A 23,837-nucleotide genomic window follows, 5' to 3' on the forward strand; every position below is an offset into this window, starting at 1 on the left:
CAAGTCTTTGGGTTTTCTTGGCAAAGATACTGGAGTGGTTTGCCATTTCTCCTTCCTCCAGTTTCATTTTATAGATTAGGAACTAAGGCAAACAGGATTGAGTGACTTGCCCTGAGTCACAGAGCTACTAAGTGTCTGAGGCCAGATTTGACTCAGGAAGATGAGTTTTCCTAACTCCAGGTCTGGCACTCTAGCCACTTGTGCCACCTAGCTGCCCTAAGTAATAACTGTACCACTGTCTAAACCCCATCTAAACCCACAAATGTTACATGAGTGAATTGTTAACATTCAATACTGTACAACATAAAAAATACTTTTTCTTTTTTTTTTTTAAGTGAGGCAATTGGGGTTAAGTGACTTGCCCAGGGTCACACAGCCAGTAAGTGTTAAGTGTCTGAGGCCAGACCCTGAACTCAGGTACTCCTGCCTCCAGGGCCAGTGCTCCATCCACTGAGCCACCTAGCTGCCCCAAAAAAATACTTTTTCAGCCTCTCTCCTTCCTCTTTTCTCTTTCATTTGGTAATCTCATCAACTCCCAAGGATTTAATTATAATCTGTATAAAGCTAACTCTCAGAACTGAATATCCAGCCTGAGTGTCCCTCCTAGGCTCCCATTCCCATACCACCAACTGTCTATTGGACATTTTTAAACTGGATGTTCCAGAGCTGTCTTAACTTCAACATGCCCAAACTGATTATCATTCATTACCTTCCCCCCAAAAAAAATACTCATTCAAAACCTTTACATTTTTATCAATCTGAACACTATTATTTCAGTCTCCCAAATTTATAACTTCAAATTATCTTCCATGCCACGCTCTTTCGATTCACATTGCCAATCAATTGCCAAATCTTGTCGATTATACCTTCACAAAATCTCTCATATCCATCCCCTTCTCATCTTCTTATAAAGTCCCCACCCTAACTCAGGCCCTCATCACCTCAAGCATTAACTTCTTCTACAGTGGCTCCTAACTGGTCTAACTCAAGTTGATCCCTGATCCAATCCATTCTCCACACAGCTGCCAACATGATTTTTCTTAAGCATAGGTCAGACCACATCACTCCCTCCTCAGTAAATTCCAAAGTTTCCTATTGCTTCTAGAATCAATATAAACTCCTCTATAGAGTTTTAAGCCTTTACAATCTGGCCCCATCTTGCCTTTTCAACTTTCTAATACATTATTTTTTCCCCACACATTCTGTAGTATAAACTGGCCTTACTATTATCCATGGCACTTCCATCTCTCCTATGCTTTTCTTATGTCATCCCCCAAACTTTTTTTTTTTTTTTTTGGTGAGGCAATTGGGGTTAAGTGACTTGCCCAGGGTCACACAGCTAGTAAGTGTTAAATGCCTTGAGGCTGGATTTGAACTCAGGTACTCCTGAATCCAGGACCAGTGCTTTATCCACTGTGCCATCTAGCTGCCCATCCCCCAAACCTTTTAACTCACTCCCTTCTCCTTTCCACTTCACTGAATGTGTTACTTCCTTCAAGACTCAGCCAAGTACTATCTACTACATGAAATTTTCCAGATCCCTACAACTGCTAGTGCCCCTCTCTCCCTAATCTACAATTTATGCATTTTTAAATTTTATACTGTAGATATTACATATATAAATGGCTAGATCCCCAAATGTAGGCTTCTTGAGGGCAGGGAACATTTCATTTTTAGCTTTCTATCCCTGGCACCTAGCCCAGCCTCCTGGTACATAGTAAGCACTTAAAAAAATGTTTGTTAATCGATTGATTCCCTAGTTTAAGTACCTTACATCACTGAGTGGCATCTATGGGTCTTGTTAGTTAGCCCTTCTGGTAGCCATTGGAGGAAAAAGAGATTGATAGCCCAGCCTACTGAGAACCAGCATACATATATCAGTTTGTTCCTTTATATCAAAGGAAGGGTCATCCACACTGATGACAGCTTTTATCACCAGACTTTATCTCCATTGTTGGGATGGAGTTAAACACAATGACATGTGACTTGGCACAGACTCCCATCTGCACAATGTTTGGGCATGAAAGCTTTTGTGAAGAACAAAGGAAGAAAGGCAAAGGATGAAGGCCCTCCATAATGACCATTTCCTCAGCCAAGCCATATTCCACTTTCTAACAAGGTTCTCTCTGAAGGCCAAAATGACAACAGAATTTTAAAATACTGTAGAAAATTACTGAAAAAAAATTACATGACATCTTTTGCAGTCTGAGTCAGCTGATTTTCAACAGTAGTACACACACGTGTACATCTGACATAACAACCTGGCTATGAAGTTTAAAAGTGGAACTAGTTTTAAAAATTTTTCTAATCCCTTTCTAATAGACTTAAAAAGCGAAACCTGACGACTATGTAGTTTGTTATGATTTAAAGGAAAGAGCTGAAACACAGGATAATAATGGATGATTGTTCAAGAACTGAATAAATATTTTTTAACATCCTTGAAAAGGGACAGCAGCAACTTACAATAAGGGGTGTTTTTTTCCAGGAAGCAAACGAACTACCTAATATTAATAGGTAAATAGCAAATATCAACATTTAAATTAATTAGGCCATTCTCTAATTCAAAAGAACATAGATGCCAAAAACACACCAACTAGGAAAAAGACCTCTTACCTTAACGGGCATCCAGGTAGCATTCATAGTGTCCAGAATAATGCACACAAGATTAAGAAGTAAAAAGGAAATCTTAGTAACTCCTTTGGATCCAACAAGGATGAGCAGTTGTAAAAATCTTTACTGTTTCAAGAAGGGTGGCTGAAACAGAATATTTAAAAATACAAATCAACATTATCTGTAAACCCAATGGCTTTTAAAAAATTAGTGATATTTCTTATTTCCTCAAATAGTCATTCATCTCACCAATTTGTTAAAGTACATATACTCTGCAAGTCCCCTCTGCATGTATGTATACATGCATATATGTTTATATTTGTAACAAATGAGGGTATATGTGATGAAAGAACCCTGGATTTAGAATTTGAAAATCCTGAGTTCAAATTTTGACTTTTTAAAACTTCTACCTGTGTGAGCCTGGCCAAGGAAGTCACTTCACTTCTCTGGGCCTTGTTTCCTCACGTGTAAACTGAAGAGAACCCATTAGCTCAGGAATTCTTAATCTTGAGATCTACAAACTGCCAAGGAATAGGCATACATGGATAGATTTGAGAAGAGTCTATGAACTTTGATAGGGAAAAAATTCTTCCTTCTCACTAACCTCTAACTGAAATTTAGCATTTCCCTCAATTATGATTTTTTAAAAAATATTCTAAGAAAGGAGTAACAGACTGCCAAAGGGGTCCATGACAAAAAAGGTTAAGAATCTTTGGGCTAGCTAAATGGTCTCTACAATCCCTTTCTAGTCCAAAACGGATATATAAAGGATATCAGAGAGAAGGGGAAGTTGGAAAGTAATGAATTACAACTTCATTTATCTGGTAAAGGACTTAAAGTTCATCTAATGCAAGTTTTTCACTTTACAATAATTTAGAAATTGAGTTTTTATGTATAAAGCCAGTCATATACTCTTAGAGGCCCTCTGTACTCCAAATATTGGAAAAATCAACTGTTAATATTTTTGAATTGAAGATAGGCCCCTTAATATTTCTAAAGGGTATGAGTAAAATCACCAAATTAACTGGAAGGGCTGTAGTACTTAAGACCCTCGATAACAATAAACTTCTGATCCTTTTAAACAATACCCTTTACTAAGTCGATAAAAAATGAAGTTCCAGAACCAATTCCACTTCCAAAACAACCTACATCTTTTCTAATCTGAGAAGGTTTAAGTAAAACATAATTACTCTTCTGGGAGTTTTCCAAAAACCCAGTAGTAGTTAGTCCATAACTGGAATAGGTTCGATTTTGCCTAGTGGCATGAAAAGACCATAAGGTACCCTCAAGTCCAGGGCCCATGAACCTAAATGAAATTCCCAATTTAACTAAAATGGGAGGGTAATAGCTTACAAGAGAGTGGATGACCACCTCAAAAAAATAGCATCTGCTACTTAAATTTTTTTCCTACATGTGAAAAAATAAAATTTAAGGTTGGTTCGTTCTCTCTCTCTCTCTCCTCTCTCTCTCTCTCTCTCTCTCTCTCTCTCTCCCTCTTCTCCCTCTCCCTCTCCCTCTTCTCCCTCTCCCTCTCCCTCTTCTCCCTCTCCCTCTCCCTCTCCTCCCTCTGACTCTGGGGGTAGAGTTGTTCTGCCCATGCCTTCGTCATCACATTCAGCTCCTGAAACTTGGCATCACTTCCCATGGCTTAGGTTCATTTCCTTACAGTTCATGGCATTAGACGAGAAGAGGAGGGAGGTCGGGGTCAACTCGTGTCCAGGCCTCCCCCACCCCCATCAACACCCCCCAGAGGCCTGGGGATGGGAGTCATGCCCACTCCTAGTCCTGCCCTCCCCTCCCCTCTTCCAGGTGGCCCCTAGCCCTATACCTCAACCTCACCTTCTTTCAGCCTCAGTCGGTTTCTCTCTCCCCCCCCCCCTAAGCCCATGTTGCAGTAGGACCCCGGGAGGCCCTGGGCTGGGAGGAAGGGGCCTGCGGCCGTTAGCCTCGGTTTTTCCGGGCCCCCCGCAGCCGGCTCCGGGCTCCGGGCCCCGCGCTCGCCCTGGACTCGGCCTGGCGCCCAGGGCTCCGTCGCCGCTCCCCTTCGCCATCCCTGGGGCCGGGCCCAGCGGCCGCGGGGGGCCAGAGCTCGGGGGCAGCTGCGGGGGGGATGGGGGACCGGGTGTGGCAACACGCACTCACACGCACTCACACACGCACGCACACACATACACACGCGTCCCCTCTCCCCCCCAGCCCAGCCCGCTTCCGAGGCCCGCACCCCGGCAGCCCCCGGCCCGCCCGGCCCGCCCCGGCCCCGCCCGGCCCCCGCCCGGCCCCCTGAGTCCCCCTCCCCCGCCCTAGGTGTCTGCCCCGTCATCTCCCAGGCCCCCAGACCCCCCGCTCCGCCACGGGCACCAGCGCCAACGGCGGCTCCCCCTACCCCGGACCTACCTGCACGGCTCAACCTAGCCTAGAAGTGGGGGGCGGGGAATTGTCCCGCCCTCCTCCGCCTCTCATTGGCCCATCAAGGTCAGAGCCAAAGCTTCATTGGCTGCGCCTAAGCGTCCGTCAGGCTGGCGGGGCGTGGCGGAAGGGGGGGCGAATGATGCTGATGCCCGGGTTCTCTGGTTCTCTCTGTCTCTCGATGTCTCTATCTCTGTCTCTGCCGGTACAATCTGGAAATGTTTGCCCAGTGAGGCCGGGAGGGGGCCAAAGGTGAAAGAAAGGGATGAAGGTGTCCTGCCAGGGCTTCCCACTAATCTTCCACGAAGCACCCCTAGTCTGGTCCCCTGATTATACCCCTCTCTTCATACCCAGCACCCTGTCTCCCCTTCCCATCCTTACGCCACCCCCCCCATCTCTTGGTTCTAGAACAGGGCAACGACACGATGAAAACTGAGGCAGGGAGACCTTATAAAGGATGTTGCAACAATTCAGCCATAAGTCAATGTGGGTGTGGGTGAGGGGGACTGAGCTAGGTTGGATACTGTGGACGTGGAGAAAGGTAGAGGCAAATCCCTCAGATGATACTGCAGGGCTGGGTAGCAGAAATATTGATATATAGATTCAAATGCTATAGATAGAGTTGTAAGGATACAGGAAGGGGAGGTATGAAAGACAACTGAGATGCTAGTGTCACTGGCAGTGATAGGAAAGCCGGGGAGTGCTCCTCCTCTCCCACACCCCACCAAGTCCCTTAGACTCTGCAATATCTTCCATCTCTCTCTTCAGACTGCCACCACCCTAATACAGGCCCTCATTACCACCTGCAACAGTCTCCTAAAAGGTCCTTCCACCTCCATTTTCTTCCTCCTCCCCCTCCATCCTTCATGCCACTGCCACACACTAATCATTCAAATGCACAGGTGCAGTCGTGGCTCTCCTCTGCCCCAAACTCTAATGGTCCCTATTGTCTGTGAAATAATATTCAAAACCCTCAGGTTGGCATTTGAGGGTCTCCACAATCTGACACCCACCCCCTACCATTGAAGCTTTATCTTATACTACTCTCAAACATGTACCCTAAGCTCCAGCCAAACTAGACTGGTTGTTAACCCTAGTACAAACCTCCACACATTTGTTCATGCTGTTCCCTATGCACAGAATGCCCTTTCACATACCCCAAATGAAATCTCACCCCTGTGACTTAAAGCTCAGTTCAAATCCACCACCAAGAAATCTTTCTTTATCCCCCACCTCTAAATTCCCCCTCCAACTTCACCATAACACATTATACCTTTTACATACTCACTATGTTTTATGGCTATTTGTTTCCTTGGAGGATCCCAGTGGAAAATTTTGGGAGAACATAGGCAATACCTGCACAGGATAGACAAGCATAAATAGTTTGTGATCACCATCACTGGAAGGAACCCCCAAATGGATTTACAAATCTATTTGAGTATGGTTAATTGTGTATGTATCATACCCCCTACTAGAAAGTAGACTCCATTAGGGTAAGGACCCATATAGTAATTAAATGTTATATCTCCTACAATGCTTGGTATTTCAAATATTGGTTGAATTGTTATTGAAGCCAAATGGACTCTGGAACAAGGTAAGAAAAGAAACAGTCAGCGGACTCAGAAGAGTAAATTGTAAAAGAGGACAGAAAATTGAATTAGAAAGAAAGATATTTAGGGGCAACTAGGTGGCGCAGTGGATAGAGCACCGGCCCTGGATTCAGGAGGACCTGAGTTCAAATCCGGCCTCAGACACTTGACACTTACTAGCTGTGTGACCCTGGGCAAGTCACTTAACCCCCATTGCCTCAAAAAAAAATTAAAAAAAAAAAAAAGGAAGGAAGATATTTGGGCTCTAGTATTGGTTTGCTAATAACTAGTTATATGACTTTTAAAAGTTCACTTGAGACATCTCTGTATCTAAAGCATTAAAGTAGGAGATGGAAAACCTGAAATTCTAGTCTAGTCCTACTATAAATTACCATGTGGACCTGGACAGATTATTTTACCCCTCTGGTCCTCTGTTTCCTCAAATGTGAAGTTAAGGGATTGAACTAGATCAGCCTTTTCAGGGGTTATAATATTGTATAAACTTTTTTAAAAAAACCCTACTCAATTTCAAGTATCAATGGAAAAGCTAACTAAACAACTTCCTAATTCCAGCACTTACTAAGCAATATGGGTTTTTGTTTTTGTTTTGTGGGACAACGAGGGTTAAGTGACTTGCCCAGGGTCACACAGCTAGTAAGTGTCAAGTGTCTGAGGCAGGATTTGAACACAGGTCCTCCTGAATCCAGGGCCGGTGCTTTATCCATCGTGCCACCTAGCTGCCCCACTTACTAGGAATATGACCATGGGCAAGTCAATGGATCGCTGTGAGTCTCAATTCTTTCATCTGTAAAATGAGTATAATTATGCTTGAACTGTGTACCTCAATTAGATATTGATGGGAAACCTTAAGGTACCACATAAATGTGATTTATATGTAATAGAATAGTATTATACAGTTTAAAAAATTGACAAAATAAGGAATTCAAAATATCATAGGAAGATTAAATGTAATGATGCAGAATGAAATAAGCAAAATGGAGCAATACACAAAATGACAATAATGTAATGAAAAGAACATTAAAAGGATACTAAACTCTCAGTAATAAAAATGATCATTCTTGATCTTAGAAACAGATTATGACAAATATCTTCCTCTCCTTGTCAGGGAATTAGGTGACTACAGGGACAGAATGTAACTTACTTTGTCAGGGTATTGATTGATAGAAAAATAAAAGGTATTAATAATAAGTCTCATTTTAAAAAATAACAAATGTGAGTTATTATAATTAATAGTCATGGGGAAAAGGATTTAGAGCTAGAAGGAAACAGAGATCATCTAATCTGATCCACTCATTTTACAGAACACAAATACTGGTTTTGTTTAGGTTTTTTTAATATTGGAGATCAAATTTTGGCTGAGGAGAGAGGAAATTATTCAGTACTGGACTGCATGGGTGCCTCTCAGATGTAGAAAAACTCAGTCAATAAAACATTTATTAAGCATATACACTGAACTAGGGTTAGGGATACAAATACCCTCCCCAAAAAAAAGTCTCTGCCCTCAAGGAATTTACAATCTATTGGGGGAAAGACAGTAGACAAAAGAAAGCTGAAAACAACACACAAAAGGAGGTTTGGGAGGAGGGCAATGGTGCAGTGGATAGAGCACCAGCCCTGGATTCAGGAGGACCTGAGTTCAAATCCAAACCTCAGACACTTGACACTTACTAGCTTGTGTGACCTTGGGCAAGTCATTTAACCCTCATTGCCCTGCCCCCCCCCAAAAACAAGGAGGTTTGGGAGTTCATGGTTCCCCCCGCCAATCACAGGGACAGAAGGTAGCTGAGGTGGAGTACCAAGGGCTGATGGGATCTGCAAGATGATGAAGCTTTCCCATCAATGTGCTTCCTGGGGCCATGATAGAATAGTCAGAGAAGTTCCAAAGTAGTGTACCCTAGGAAAGAAATGTGAAAAGCTGTTACTGAGCTATCCCCACCTATTAAGTAGAGTTCATGGCTCCACCCTCCAATTAGAGAGACAAAGGCTAGTGATGGTTTTAAAGAGATGACATAGATGAATCCTGATAATTGGGTTTTGTCCTTGGTCTTTATATCCTCCACCACCCTTCCCTCCACCTTTCCCCCCTCCTCACCTACCCTCCATATTTTAGCAGAGCACCTAGCACACAGCAAGTACTTAAATTCTTGTTGACTGATAGCTAGAATACTATCATGGTACTATGGCACCCCAGCTCTTGAAGAGTTCATGCCAATTAAATAAAAGCTATGACAGGTCCTACCAAGCTATAGCATTGTCTTTCAAGTATGGTACCAGTTTAGAGTATATATCTTTTGTTGGGGGCAGCTAGGTGGCACAGTGGATTAAAGCACCGGCCTTGGATTCAGGGAGGACCTGAGTTCAAATCCGGCCTCAGACACTTGACACTTACTAGCCTGTGTGACCCTGGCAAGGTCACTTAACCCTCATTGCCCCTACAAAAAAAGAAAAAAAAAAAAGGGGGCAGCTAGATGGCGCAGTGGATAGAGCACTGTGCCCTGGAGTCAGGAGTACCTGAGTTCAAATCCGGCCTCAGACACTTATTAGCTTGTGTGACCCTGGGCAAGTCACTTAACCCCAATTGCCCTGCAAAAAAAAAAATAATAATAATAAGCAAAAAGAAAAAAAAAGACAAAGTATATATCTATTGTCCACAAATGACCCTGGCTAAAGGTTGCTCATATATGAAATGAGAGGGTTTGTAATAGATGATCTCTAGGTCTCTTCCACTTCTGATATTAAATGTTCTATGATTTCTCTGATCACAAAGTTGACTAGAAGGTGATGAAATTTTGCAACCTCAAGTAGTCTGAAAAACTACCCACAAGTTATAGGCAGGTTATGATCTGCTATTGTACGGATGTTATTGTTTCAATTCTTTTTTTTGTTGATCTCTGAAATTCGCTAAGAAAACCAACATATCTTCAAATACAGAGAATTTTGCCTTTCTCTTTGCTTGTATTATCTTATGGGAAGATCAAAGTTGTTTAGCCTAAGGAAGAGATGTAGGGAAGATATAACTATCTCCGACTATGTTGGAAGGATTAAATTGTTCTGTTTAGCCACAAGAGGCAGAACCAATAGCAATGGGTAGAAAGGATCAATTTAGACTTGATGTCAGGGAAAAAATTCCTATCAATTAGAGCTGTGCAAATACGAATAATCTACTTTGGGAGCTACCCGTATTCCCCTTCCCCTTTGAGCTTCAGAAGATGGATATATAACTAATAATAGCTAGCATTTATATTGATGAGCTTTAAAGTTTGTAAAGTACTTTGCATGTGTTATCTCATTTGATTTGGATAACTCCGACTTGTCAGACATGTTTCAATGGACATACCATTAGTGTGTAATTGAATTAGATGGTTGTTTTGGTGCATGCTAATCTCATAGCCTGTGAGTCTGTGAATCCCTCAATTTAACTCTAAGTAAGGGTTCATTGGAGAGAATACCCAACACTGATTGAATCAGAGATCTCCAAAGTGTGGATGTATTATATTTGCTATTTATTATTGCTACTGATTATTAATTTATATCTATTGGATATTTATTATCATTGCTATTTATTATTTTATTGTTATTGATGATGGTGGCATTTACTGAAGACAAGCACACACCATACTGATAGTTTCCTTCTCAATTTTTATGTAATTAGAATTCAATTTTTTGCCATGGAGATCAATGACAGCAAGTTACTGTATTTCACAAAATATTCGTATCAACATTCTTTGTGGCAGCAAGAATTTCAAATAAAGTAGTACCCATCAATCAAGCATTACCAAATAAATTGTAGTCTATGAATATGATAAAATATTATTGTGCTATAAGAAACAATGAATACTGGGAATTATGGGAAGACGTATTAACTGATGGAGAATGAAGTATAACTTAGAAGAACAATATACATAATGACTACAATGATATAAAAGAAAATAGTACCACTTAAGCAGTCACAATCACTTCAAAAATGTAAATAATACTAAAAAGCAGTCAAAATCTGATGAATTAAAATGTGCAATTTCAGTGCTAGAGAACTGATTTCCTCCTCCTACTAGAGAGGTAGGGAAAACAGATGTGGAACAGGCTATACATTGTCAGAAGTGGTTGCTTTGTCAGTTGGCTTAAAAATTGTTCTGCCACAAAGTTCATTGAAGAGAGAGTAAAGGGAAAATGTGGTATTAGGAAACATAAAGGAAACAGTAAAACTTTAACAATAAAAGTTCAAATACAATATTTATTTTGATTACATTTTAAGGGGAAGCTAGGTGGCGCAGTGGATAGAGCACCAGCCCTGGAGTCAGGAGGACCTGAGTTCAAATCTGGTCTCAGACACTTGACACTTACTAGGTGTATGACCCCGGGCAAATCACTTAACCCCAATTGCCTCTCCCCCCCCCAAAAAAAAAAAAACCAACAATTATGTTTTAATCTTCACCAGGAAAGAAAAATATCAGAAGCTCATCTGAAACCTGCCTTTTTAAATAGATTGTGAGAAATAGCCTTCTTCTCCAATTCTGGGCCAAGCTCAATGTCCATTTGCAGTGCCAATCCAAGATATATGTATTGATGGACAAACTTGTACTGATGGATGAGTTCAACAGGTTGTCTGTTCAATCGCATGCTCAAATCTGAACATTAGGCAGGTGTTCACCTATTTGGTTCATCTTTTTTTGGTTTTCTTATGCCAAATTCTTCTGCATGATCACGGATCTCATTTAGGGGATGACCATTGACTATCAGGACATGCATGATATAATTGATATGATATCATGTACAAACAAGAAGATCTAAAGGAATTCACCATCTATAGTGAATCACTCAAATTTAGACTGTGCTGGACATGGCTCATGTCTAGGTCTGTCCAGTGGTGGTAGGGGGAGAGTAGAAAGGTAGTCAATATGTAATGTAAATCAGGTAAAAGACACTTATTTATTCACACAAAATACATGTTAATTTAAAAGAATTACAGGTGCATATGGACAAGATTCAAATCAACAGTAATTTGTAAAACAAACAAACAAAACAAAAAAGCCCAAAACAGTCATTTATAGCACCTGTTATTTCATCCCAGCAGATTGAGACTTAAAACATCAAGTAGTTTACAGACCTCCTAAATGAGCATTTCACATTTCACCTTTGTTTTTGGCTCTGCATTGCTCAAACAAATGCCTCCGGATCCTCCGGTGTTTCTGGCAAGCCCGATCAGGAATTTACCTTATCCTCCTTCCAGTAGTCATCTTTTCCAAGAAACATGAGGAAGTTGCTGGGAACTCCTGAAGTAATATAGCCAGTACCAAAATGAGGACACAGGCACTCCTAACCTCCCAAACTTTAAAAAAAAATTATTTTAAATTTTATGGAATAAAACAAGCATTTACATAACAGTACAATAAAAAAGATGATTGCACATGAAACTGTGATCTTACTGGGCACAACTTTCTATTCCTTTCAAATATACAACAAAAAATATCATGTAAGTTTCTTTTTTTCTTCCCTCCCCCTAGAGATGGCTACTATTAGACCCAAATAGGGATAGATTAGATAGATAGATAGATAGATAGATAGATAGATAGATAGATAGATAGATAGATAGATAGATAGACATAATGCATGTGTGTATGTGTATATGTATACAAAATGTGTGTGTGTGTGTGTAAAATTATCATTTACATACCTCTTTTTATCAGTGCTTTCTCTGGATGGCAGATAGTGTCCTTTCTTCATATGTCCTTTATAGTTAATTTGGATATTTATAATATTCAAAATAACTTATTTGTTCAAAGTTGTTCTTAAAACGCTATTGCTGTTACTGTATACAATTGTTCTCCTGTTCTGCTCATTTTTGCTCTTCACCTTTTTCATGCAAGTCATTCCATGTTTTTCTAAAGATCATTGAGCTCATCATTTCTGGTTTTTTTGTTTTGTTTTGTTTTTGTTTTGTTTGTTTGTTTGTTTTTTTGTGAGGGCAATTGGGGTTAAGTGACTTGCCCCAGGGTCACACAGCTAGTAAGTGTTAAGTGTCTGAGGCCGGATTTTAAACTCAGGTCTCCTGACTCCAGGGCTGGTGCTCCTATCCACTGTGCCATCTAGCTGCCCCTGAGCTCATCATTTCTTATAGCACAGTAGTATTCCATCACAATCATGTACCAAAACATGTTCAGTCACTTCCCAATTTGATGGGTATCCCTGCCATTTCCAGTTCTTTGGCCACCACAAAAAAGAGCTGCTATAAACATTTTAGAACATACAGACTATTTTGCGTTTTCTCTAAGGGGTCCTCCTAAGACATCTCGAGAGTACCTCAGAGAAGGCTCCAGGAGTTATAGCAGGTACATTGACACCCATGCTCCATAGGGTATACTCTGATGCAACCCCTGCTACACAACAAACATAGTAATAATAAGACCACATGATTCTAGTAGAAAAAAATTTGATTAAAAAGTATTCATTTATGTTAGAAGCATTTAAAAACCAAGGAATAGGGGGCAGCTAGATGGCACAGTGGATAAAGCACCGTCCCTGGATTCAGGAGATCCTGAGTTCAAATCCGGCCTCAGACATTGACACTTACTAGCTGTGTGACCCTGGGCAAGTCACTTAACCCTCATTGACACCCCCCCCCCAAAATAACAAGGAATAGAAGACCGTTCTTTAATATGATTTAAAACATTTACTAAAACCAAGAACTAGCATTTTTTGTAATAGCTAAACCCTGGAAAACTTTCCAAATACGATGCCCATTATCAACATTATTACTTGGTATAATATTTTTAAAGCTAGCTATAACAATAAGAGAAAAATAAATTAAAAGAATAACATTAGCAAAAAGGAGAAAAAACTACCTCTACTTGTAGATGATAAGATGGTTTACTGAGAAATCCGTAGAAAACCAGCAACAAAAAAGACAATTTTATCAGTAAAGTAATAGGATAAAAAAAACACACACCCCCACCCCTGCCCCCCGCAAATCATCCCTATTTGTACATGACAGGGGAGTTGGTGGAAAGTGCTATAGTACTCTAAAAAATATAGTAGTAATAAATACAATCAGGGGCAGGTAGGTGGCCCAGTGGATAAAGCACTGGCCCTGGATTCAGGAGGACCTGAATCAAATTTGACTTCAGACCACTTGACACTTACTAGCTGTATGACCCTAGGCAAGTCCACTTAACCCTCATTGCCCTGCCCACCCCCCAAAAAAAATAAAATAAATAAATGAATGAATAAATAGATATAATCATCTATGCTCTCCACATCCAGAAAAAAGAACTGTGGAATCTAGATATAGATTAAACCATACTGTTTCTACTTTTTTGTTGTTTTTCTTTTTTCTTTTTTGAAGTTTTTCCCTTTTATTCTGATTCTTCTTTCACAACATGACTAATGCAGAAATATGTTTAATGTGATTGTACATATATAATCTATATCAGATTGCTTGCTATCTTGGGGAGGAAAGGAGAGGGAGGGAGGGAGAAAAATTTGGAATTAGAAATCTTACAAAAACAAATATTGAAAACTATCTCTACATGCAACTAGAAAATAATTTTTGAAAAAGAAAATAAAATAACTTTTATGATTAAAATTAATTAATTAATTTTTAAAAGAAACCTAGAGACCTATTTTACTCTAATGTTTGAAAATATCCAAATTAATATTTCCTCTAATTTCTTTTGTATTAATTTCTACTGCATTGATTCTACAATGTTTTATGCTGTTTTAATTATTATAATTGAGTCTGCATCTGCCTAAAGCCACTTTTCTATGTCCTTGAATCAAGTTCAGAAATTTATATTTTCTTCTGAGTTAGTTTAAGTTATAATTAATAGGAAAAACTTATCTACTATTATCTTCAGCTCCTGAGAAAATATTATATTTTCTGATATTATATTTAAGTCCTAAAGCTAGTTCTAAGAGATACATTGTCCATAAACTGTCCTTGCAACAATAAGGAAAGCTGTTAGTATCTCCATGATAAACCTTTCTAGGTGCCAAGGAATCTGCTAACTCAGGTCCACTAACAAGGTCTGCAATATGCAGATGGGTCTCATAAATCAAACATTCCTCAATGACAGAGAGGAATGGTTACTAGCCCCACATGAGTGTGAGCCCTCACTTCTTCATATAACCAATCATATTATCCTCACCACCATGATGCTGCCAGTCTTGTAACCAATTTCATTGTTTTCTCCACCTACCCAACTCTATTCTTCATTTTCTTGTACTTCCCAAAACTATATGAAGGCTAATAAGCTGTACTTCAGGGTCGTTGGTTAGTGAGAGGTTGTGATGTTTAAAATCTAAATGTAATGTATGGTCACCTTAAATTAGCAGCTTTAGCACCAGTCTTTAGGCATTAAGCATTTATTAAAGCATACTAGGTATTAGTAAAAGGAGAACACATGGAGTTCAGAAAGTTAAGAAAAAGCCTATCTAGCCTAGAGTTCCAGCCTGGTCTGGTTCTTCCTCAAGTCCTCCACCACAAGCCTGCTTCAACCTTGAACTGCCCCTGCAAACTGAGTGTGGAAGCTTTTTATAGGTCTGGAGCAGAGGCGGTCCTTACACACTGCTTTAAGCTGATTGGTTAATGTCATGCAAATCCATTGGTTCACTGGACTTGAAGGTAGTCTCACGTTGAGTTCAAAGTCCTTAGCTTCTGAGAACAATATCTTCTTAAGGGCCAGCCAGGTGTGGTTACAATCTAATTAACTTTAAGTATGCTAGGGACAGCTAGGTGGTGCAGTGGATAGAGCACTGGCCCTAGATTCAGGAGGACCTGAGTTCAAATCTGGCCTCAGACACTTAACACTTACTAGCTGTGTGACCCTGGGCAAGTCACTTAACCCCAATTGCCTCACTAAAAAAAAAAAGACTTCATCTTTAAGTATGCTAATCAGAAAAGTCAATTACTCTCACTTAATTCAATCAGTTTAGGTTAATCTCCAGGTGGGCCTTTGAATATCTGCCAAATCCCATTATTTTTTCACAAGGTCATTCATAGAACCAATTTATTGGTTACTGCCATCCTAACTAATAAATACATCATGCTCAGACCATTGTCTCTCAGTTTATCTTGATTTTCAACATAACAGGTTACTCTAAACCTGAGGTTTTAGGGCACCCACTATTACCATATAGGTTTCCTGAAAGCTCCTATTTATTGAGTTAGCCACAAGTCTCCTTCCTTTGAGTGGAGTCCAGAACAGGTTATAACCCTGAAAGACCTAAAGTGGTCCAACTGGCATTCTCTACCCCTGGTCCCTAATGACACTATGGTGATCATCTTTTTGGAGGTCTTCATTCATAAGGATGAGGCTGAATGACAGCCATTGTAGATACCAAGGGGGTAGTTAAATAAAATGACAGATTTAGAGACCTACAAACTTCTTAAAATGACTGCTTACTATTACCTTTGAAAAGTAGTTGTTCTGGGGGCAGCTAGGTGGTGCAGTGGATAGAGCACCGGACCTGGATTCAGGAGATCCTGAGTTCAAATCCGGCCTCAGACATTTGACACTTACTAGCTGTGTGACCCTGGGCAAGTCACTTAACCCCAACTGCCTCACTAAAAAAATTTTAAAAAGAAAGAAAAGTAGCTGTTCTTTGTTATCGGGCCTCAGTTGCTACTGAAGGGATTATGCAGGGTCACCTTTCATCCATAGCTGCATATTGTGACTTGGGTGATTCAAGATGGTCCTTGCAAAAAAATGGGTAGGTTTCCATTTTTTATCCAACCCCAAGGAATTTAACTAGGACATAATAGCTAAGTAATAACAAGGGAGAGTAGATAATTAAATATTTTCCTGCCCTCTTCCATGGACAATAAATAAAGGTATGCCATCATCCAAAGATGAAAATGCTGGAATGAGAGAGGATTCACATTCCTGGGGTCACATAGTGACTCGAATACCTCTCCACCATTCAGCAATTGGCCTTGTGTTTTCTTCTGTTCCAGTTAGCCTCCATAGCTGCTTTCCCTCTCTGTCTCTAAAGTTCCTTCTCTGCCTCATTCTAACCAATTTGCTACTACCACCTGCTGCTATAGGCATTACTGCTCTTTTGTAAAATTGCCCCCAACCTAGCAATCATCACATTTTCAAACCTTTTTGTGAGACAGGCCCAAAGTCACATCTGGCTGTTTACAAAAGGACCGCAAAAGAGACTCTCAAGAATTTTTTTAGTGTACTTTTATTCTCAATTTATCAAACACTGAGTAAAAAACATTTCCATATACAAATGGAACAGAGAGCATTGCATGTGAAAGCATAAATCTCTATTGCTTGCTTTTCAAAAAGTATACAATAAATTCAACAAGTTACTTCTAAAGATTTCCTATTTGTCCCCTCCAGACTTCTATCTGTGCATCTTTTTGTTTTCTTTTAATAGTATTTTAATTTCCAAAATATATGTAAAAACAAAATTTTAACATCAATTTTTTAAAAACTCTGTGTTCCAGCTTCTCTTCTCCCCTCCATTCCCACCCCCTACCCACAAGAACTCAAGCAATTCAAAATAAGTTATACTTGAGTAGTTATGGAAAAATTATCTGTGCATCTTTAAGGTGGTTCAATGACCTTTTTTAAAAAATTCCTTTTATGACACTACCATTGCTCTTTTCAAATAAGGAAAAACAAAGCCCTTGTAGCATAGTCAAGGAAACAAATCCATACATTTGTCATGTCCACAAATATATGATTCATTCTGTACCTTGGAGCCATCTCCCTCTGTTGAGAGTGTACTTCATCAGGAATCCTCTGGAGTTTTGGTTGATCATTACATTGATCAGAGTTCTTAAATATTTCAAAGTTGTTTATTTTTACAATGTTGTTGCAATACAAATTGTTCTTGTGGGTCTACTCATTTTCCTCTGTAGGTGTTTGCACATCTTCTCATATTGTTCTAAAACGGTTCCTTTTGTCATCTCTTAAGAGACAATAATATTCCTTTACATTTATATACCACGATTTGTTCAGCCCAATTTTTTTGTAATACCAATTCCAAATATTCAAAGTATTTACCTTTATGTTTCTTTTTACTTCTGTGTTTGTATTTCCAAGTGTCTATTGGTTACTTCATCAGCAATACTTGTAAGTGTTGTAATACTCTATTTCATTCAAAAAATCCTTTCATCTATTTGTTTATCTATTTATTTTTGTTCTTTAAGGTTATACTCAGCTTTGCTGGACAAGTTTTCTTGGTTGTAACCCTTTTATCTTTTGCCTTTTGGAACAGCATCTGCAAAGCTATAGTGCGAGCTACGAGTGACTGTAACTCCTTGTCAGTAACAAGCACTTATAATAGGGCTTACAATGTGCCATAGACTGAGATAAGCACAGAAGATTCAAAGAAAGGCAAAAAGTCCCTACCCTACTAAGTTAATGGGCACCCCCTTTATTTTCAGCTCTTCACTATTACAAAAGGAGCTATTATACATATTTTTGCAATATTGGTCTTTTACTTCTTTCTTTGATCACTTTACAGTATATGCCTAATAGTGGTCTTGCTGTTTTAAAGAATATAGATAATTCAGAGACTTTTTGGATGTAGTTCCAAATTGCTTTCCAAAATAGCTAGAACCAAAAGTGTATCAGTATGTCTGTCTTCCCAAAGCCCTTCCAACAACTGCCATTTTCCATTTTCTTAACTTTTGTCAATCTGATAAGTATAAATTGTTTTAATTAGCATTTCTTTAATTAATAATGATTTACAGCACTTGCTGCATTTACTTTATTTATTTTCCCATTTACTTTTTTTTATTGGGGGGCAGAGCAATGAGGGTTAAGTGACTTGCTCAGGGTCACACAGCTGGTAAGTATCAAATGTCTGAGGCAGGATTTGAACTCAGGTCCTCCTGAATCCAGAGTTGGTGCTTTATCTACTGCACCACCTAGTTGCCCCTACCCCCCCCCCCATTTACTTTTATAAGATTTCAGTGACTACACTGATGGCATTCAGTGAAAGAAATGTAGTCTTTGGTCTTAGAAATTTCAAGAGAACAGGCAAGCAAACCATGAGAAGTTGGGAGTTGGAGTCCAGACCACCTTTCTCATTCAACATAGCACTGATACCCTAGAGAGCAACCTTTAAATTCCAACCCAACAAAAGGATTAATCTGACAACCATGCCACATCTACGCATGAAACTGGTGGAACCAATGCTATTTTGATGGAGAGAGGTACTGCAAGTGTGATGAAAAGATATAGCTATAGAGGTACCGAGATAAATTATAAACCTAACCCCATTTTCCCCTGAGACTGAGATGACATAGGGAGGTCTTTATACCCCCAAAGTGTCGAGGAAAAGTTGGTACATTTGTTAGAGGTTCTATCTGTGAAATAAATATCCCTTTGTAAAAGCCATTCAGTGTTAAGTGGTTAAATGGAACTGGGTTATTAGGTCCTTAAAGGGGAAGGGGAACACAACTGGTGGGGGCTCAGGTTGATGACAGTAGAGAAAAGCCACTTCAATCTCTCAGAGTAATTTAGGACTATGAAGGTAAGAAGTAACAGGTCTGGCCAGGAGAGGGTTGGGCCAGAGTCAAACCATGTTATATCAACTCTATTGCTTTGCCTAAGTTTACAAATGCTATACCTGCTTTTTTGAGTCCACCTGAAACATAATCTGTCTTGCTCTAGTTACTTATTTAAACTATGTTTGAATTTGTCCATTTAAAGTGTGTTTCTTGTAATTATCATATTGTTGGATCTTGCTTTCTAATCCATTCTGCTACCCTCTTCCTTTTAAGGGGTGAGTTCATCTTATTCATGTTCAAAATTATTATTTTTAATCTTTAATTAATGGGAAAAACCTTCACCATCTGGCTAAGAATTGGGAATCAAGGGAATGTACATCCATTGAGGAATGACTGAAGAAGCTGTGGCATATGATTGTAGTAGAATGATATTGGGCTATAGGAAATGACAAACAGGATGATCCCAGAAAAAACCTGGAAAGACTCATATAAACTGATGTATAGTGAGCAGAGCTGGGAGGACATTGTGCACAGTGACAGAAGTATTGTTCAATGAGCAATTGTGAATGACTTAACTACTCTCAGCAATACAGTGATCCAAGACAATCCCAAGGGACTAATGATGAAGCATACTATCCACTCCCATAGAAAGAACTGATAAAAAGAGCACTTGTGGATTGTACATATATCACCTATATCAGACTGGTTGCTGTTTTGTGGAGGGGGGAGAAAAGGGAGGGAGGGGGAAAAATTTGGAACTCTAAATCTTATGAAAATGAATGTTGAAAACTACCTTTACATGTAACTGTAAAATTTTTTTTTTAATTTTCTTGCATTGAAAACACAAACAAAAACAAACCTTCACCATCTCTTCATTTACTTTTCTCTCTTTGCCTATGGTTCCCTTCCTTATGATGAAGAGGAAAGTATTGAGAGAGGATTGTATTCTACACCCAGGATCTATGTTTTATGCAATCTACTTCCATTCCATGACTCCTCTATTCTTTCCCTTGTCTAGTTCCCAGTCACAGATGTGTTGCCCTTTCTTTCTTTCTTTTTATTTCCATGTTCCATAATCTGAAGATAATGTTTTGCTTATGACTAATCCCACATCTCTCTACCCTCACTATATTCCCTAGTGAGTTTGTCTTTATCTCCAAATGTGCTTGTGAATTCAATCCTCCTTTATCTAGTTTATATAAATAATAATAATATCTAGCACTTACATAGCATTTTACAAACATTATTTCATTTGATTCACACAACAATTCTAGAAAGTAGGTGCTAGTATCCCCGTTTTATAGATGATGAAACTGAGGCAGACCAATGTTAAATAACTTGCTCCTGGTCACATAAATAGTGTCTGAGGATGTGAACTCAGGTCTTCTTGTCTCCAAGTGCAATGTGTTCTATATACTGTGCTACTTAGCAACCTCACATAAAAGTGAGGTTTCTGTATCACCTGTTCTACCACCTCTTCTTCTATATATGGACATTCTTCTTATAATCCCAAATTATATGAGATAAATGTAATCTCTTTCTCTTTTGAATCTGTTGTTCCATTATTTCAGTTATATCTGACTCTTCACGACCCCATTTGGAGCTTTCTTGGCAGAGATACTGAAGTGGTTTGCATTTCCTTCTCCAGCTCATTTTACAGATGAGGAAACTGAGGCAAACAAGGTGAAGTGACTTGTCCAGGGTCACACAGCTAATAGGTATCTGAGGCCAGATTTAAACTAAGGACAACTAAGCTTTCTTACCCCAGGCAAGTACTCTATCCACTTCACTGCCTAGACTTCGGAATCTACCCTCCCTCTTAATCCTTTCTTCTTTTCCCCCTTGATCTCTTCTGGTTCTGTGATGAATTGAATCCTGCTTTGTCAAATTCAGGTGATAGTTCTTCCCCTTAAGTCTTCCCCAATATTTATATAAACTTCTTTAGCAACTCAATCATCCAAGATAATAAGTTTCACCCCTACCTCTCTTCCCTAGTGTATTTCTTTTCTTTTTTTCTCTTAAGATCCTCAGATATAACAAAAATTTTCCCAGGACTTTTGACTTACTCTGTGATCCTGGAAGATAGGGTTCTGAGGGAACAGTTGTTGCTTCTTCCCCATTCTACTATAAACATCACTGTATTTTCCCTTCCAAATACTCAAAGTATTTACCTTTATGTTTATTCTTACTTCTGTGTTTGTATTTCAAAATGTCTGTTGGGGGGCAGCCAGGTGGCACAGTGGATAAAGCACCAGCCCTGGATTCTGGAGGACCTGAGTTCAAATCCTACCTCAGACACTTGATACTTACTAACTGTGTGACTCTGGGCAAGTCACTTAACTCTCATTGCCCCACAGAAAAACAAACAAACAAAAATTCCTTCATATCTTTGTTTTTCTGTTTATTTATTTATTTTTGTCCTTTAAGGTTATACTCAGCTTTGTTGGACAAGTTATTCTTGGTTGTAAGCCTTATATCTTTAGCCTTTTGGTACACCTGCCAAGCTTTCTTCTCATTTATAGTGAGAGCAGCAAGTGACTGTGACTCTTTGGTCAGTCAACAAGCACTTATAATAGGGCTTACAATGTGCCAGACACTGAGATGAGCACAAAAGTCCCTATTTTTAAAGAGCCTTCAATCTAATGGGAGGAGACAAAATGTAAATAATTAGGTATACATAAGATATTTCCATAATAGATGGAAAGTTATCTGAAAGGGGAAGGCATTACTTGAACTCTCTCTTTCTGGTTGCTTGAAGTATTTTTTCTCTGACCTGGAAGCTCTGAATTTTGGCAGTGATCTTCTTGGGAGGATACCTGGATAGAGCAGAGAGAGAATATGCTTGTCTACATCAGGGTTTATTAAACTTTTTCCACTCTTGACCCCTTTTTGCCCAAGAAATTTTTACATGACCCCAGGTATGTAGGTATATAAAATAAATAACATTACCTTTTACTCTTGCCCAATTTTTTGTGACACCCCCCCCCACACACACACACACACATTCAGTTATTCAACCCACAGTTAAAAAGCTAGGGTCTAGGGCTAGGTGATGCTGAGGCTAGATTTCAATTTCCTTTTGCTTCTTCTGCTTGGTAATTCTTTCCTTAATCACAGGTGATTGAATAGTGTGAGATAAATTAACAACCTGTTAAAGTAGTGAACTCTTTCTTAGGGAAAAACATGCTCAAATAAGGAACAGTAAGGCTCACTTGTAAACTTTACAGTTACATGTAAACTAGGTCAACTCAAGAATTTGAGGAAAGTATTTCAGGGTTAGAGATAGGAACCATTTTGATCTGACTCTCACCAGTGCTCTAGCAAAAGTAGGTAAAAGTTCACCCCTAGTCACCACTGCACTTCCTTAGTAGACTTATTAATATTAACTTCTCTTCTCCTGTCTAAAATCTCCACCCCATTTTTGATCATGGGTTGTATGAAGGTGTATGTGGTTGGGAGGGGTAACATATCAAGGAGGATTTAGCTAGAATTCTTCCAGACAGATTGTGAACCTAAGCCTAGCAATCTATAGTGGCTCAGAGGAGGGACTTACCAAGACCTAGCTTAGGATAAATACTGGCTGAGCCCTCTCAGTACTGGTCACTAATTAGCTTTACTGTGCATGCCCCATTCTCATGAGAATGCAATAAAAGGTTTTTGTCAGGTAGAGGAAAGGCTGTGACTTTTGGAGCTCCCCACACCATCTATCCACATACTTCCAAACAATGCTATAACAATGCTTGGAGCAGCAGAACCCACCAAAGAACAGAGTAAGATCATTTTCCAGCCAAAAATGGTCTAAAAGGGTGACAGGGAAGGTCTGCTGTACTGGGGTGAGAGAGGAGCACAGCGTATAGTGCAGATCCAGCCCCAAGCACAATGCACCTCCAGAGCCTCGGAATCATCAGTGTTATCAGCTGCTTCTGAAACTTGGCTAACAGACCAGTGAGGGGGTCCAGTGGTTGACCCAAGGGGAAATAGTAGGGGACTCTCCTGGAGCAGAGGTGGAGCGCTGCTGTGTTGCTCAGGAAGTGGACTTGAGTGGCATTGGCCCAATGGGGGAAGGGCACAGGTATGTCAAGCTTGCAACCACAAAGAATCAGATTTCAATAAGATTTCTGCTTTGGGGTTAAAGAGCAAGTGGGCCCTTGGTTACTTAAAGACCAGGCAGGCTGAGAATGAGCCTCTCCTTAAATTGTACCACTTGGGACTCCCTGAAGCTTGGGACAGTGCATCCTGGAAGCAGGGCTCTGTGATAAGAAGGAGTTAAAAACCAATAAATAGGAGCATCTAGGTGGCGCAGTGGATAGAGCACTGGCCCTGGAGTCAGGAGTACCTGAGTTCAAATCCAGCCTCAGACACTTAACACTTATTAGCTGTGTGACCCTGGGCAAGTCACTTAACCCCAGTTGCCTCACTAAAACAAACAAACAACAACAACAAAAACCCAAAACAAACAAATAAAAATAAATACTTAAAAAAAAACCCCAATAAATAGCCTGGCAAGATGAGCAGGCAGAAAAAGCAGCAAACCATGGAGGGTTTCTTTGGTGACAAGGTAGATCAAAATACACCCTCAGAAGAAGATAAAGTCAAAGCTTCAAAGAAAAATATGAATTGGTCTTAAGCCATGGAAGCACTCAAACAGGATTTTGAAGATAAAGTAAGAGAGGTAGAGGGAAAAATGGAAAGAGAAATGAGAGTGATGCAGGAGGGTCATGAAAAAAAAGTCAACAGCTTGAAAA

General features: G+C 39.7%; 1 protein-coding gene across 5 annotated transcripts in view; it reads right to left on the reverse strand.

Annotated features, from left to right (window-relative positions):
* KANSL1 (KAT8 regulatory NSL complex subunit 1) overlaps positions 1 to 5,050 on the reverse strand; it is a 198,126-nt gene extending 193,076 nt beyond the window's left edge. For 2 of the 5 annotated variants that reach the window (XM_044002622.1, XM_044002618.1), the window contains exon 1: positions 2,614 to 4,114. The gene's annotated coding sequence lies outside the window, so the exon portion shown is untranslated. Of the gene's footprint in view, positions 1 to 2,613; positions 4,115 to 4,276; positions 4,451 to 5,004 lie in introns of those variants that run through there. The other 3 variants (XM_044002619.1, XM_044002620.1, XM_044002623.1) reach the window with 3 other exon arrangements.
* Positions 5,051 to 23,837: the final 18,787 nt, after the last annotated feature.

The sequence above is a fragment of the Dromiciops gliroides genome, chromosome 4 (genome assembly GCF_019393635.1).
Source record: "Dromiciops gliroides isolate mDroGli1 chromosome 4, mDroGli1.pri, whole genome shotgun sequence".
Lineage (NCBI taxonomy): Eukaryota > Metazoa > Chordata > Mammalia > Microbiotheria > Microbiotheriidae > Dromiciops > Dromiciops gliroides.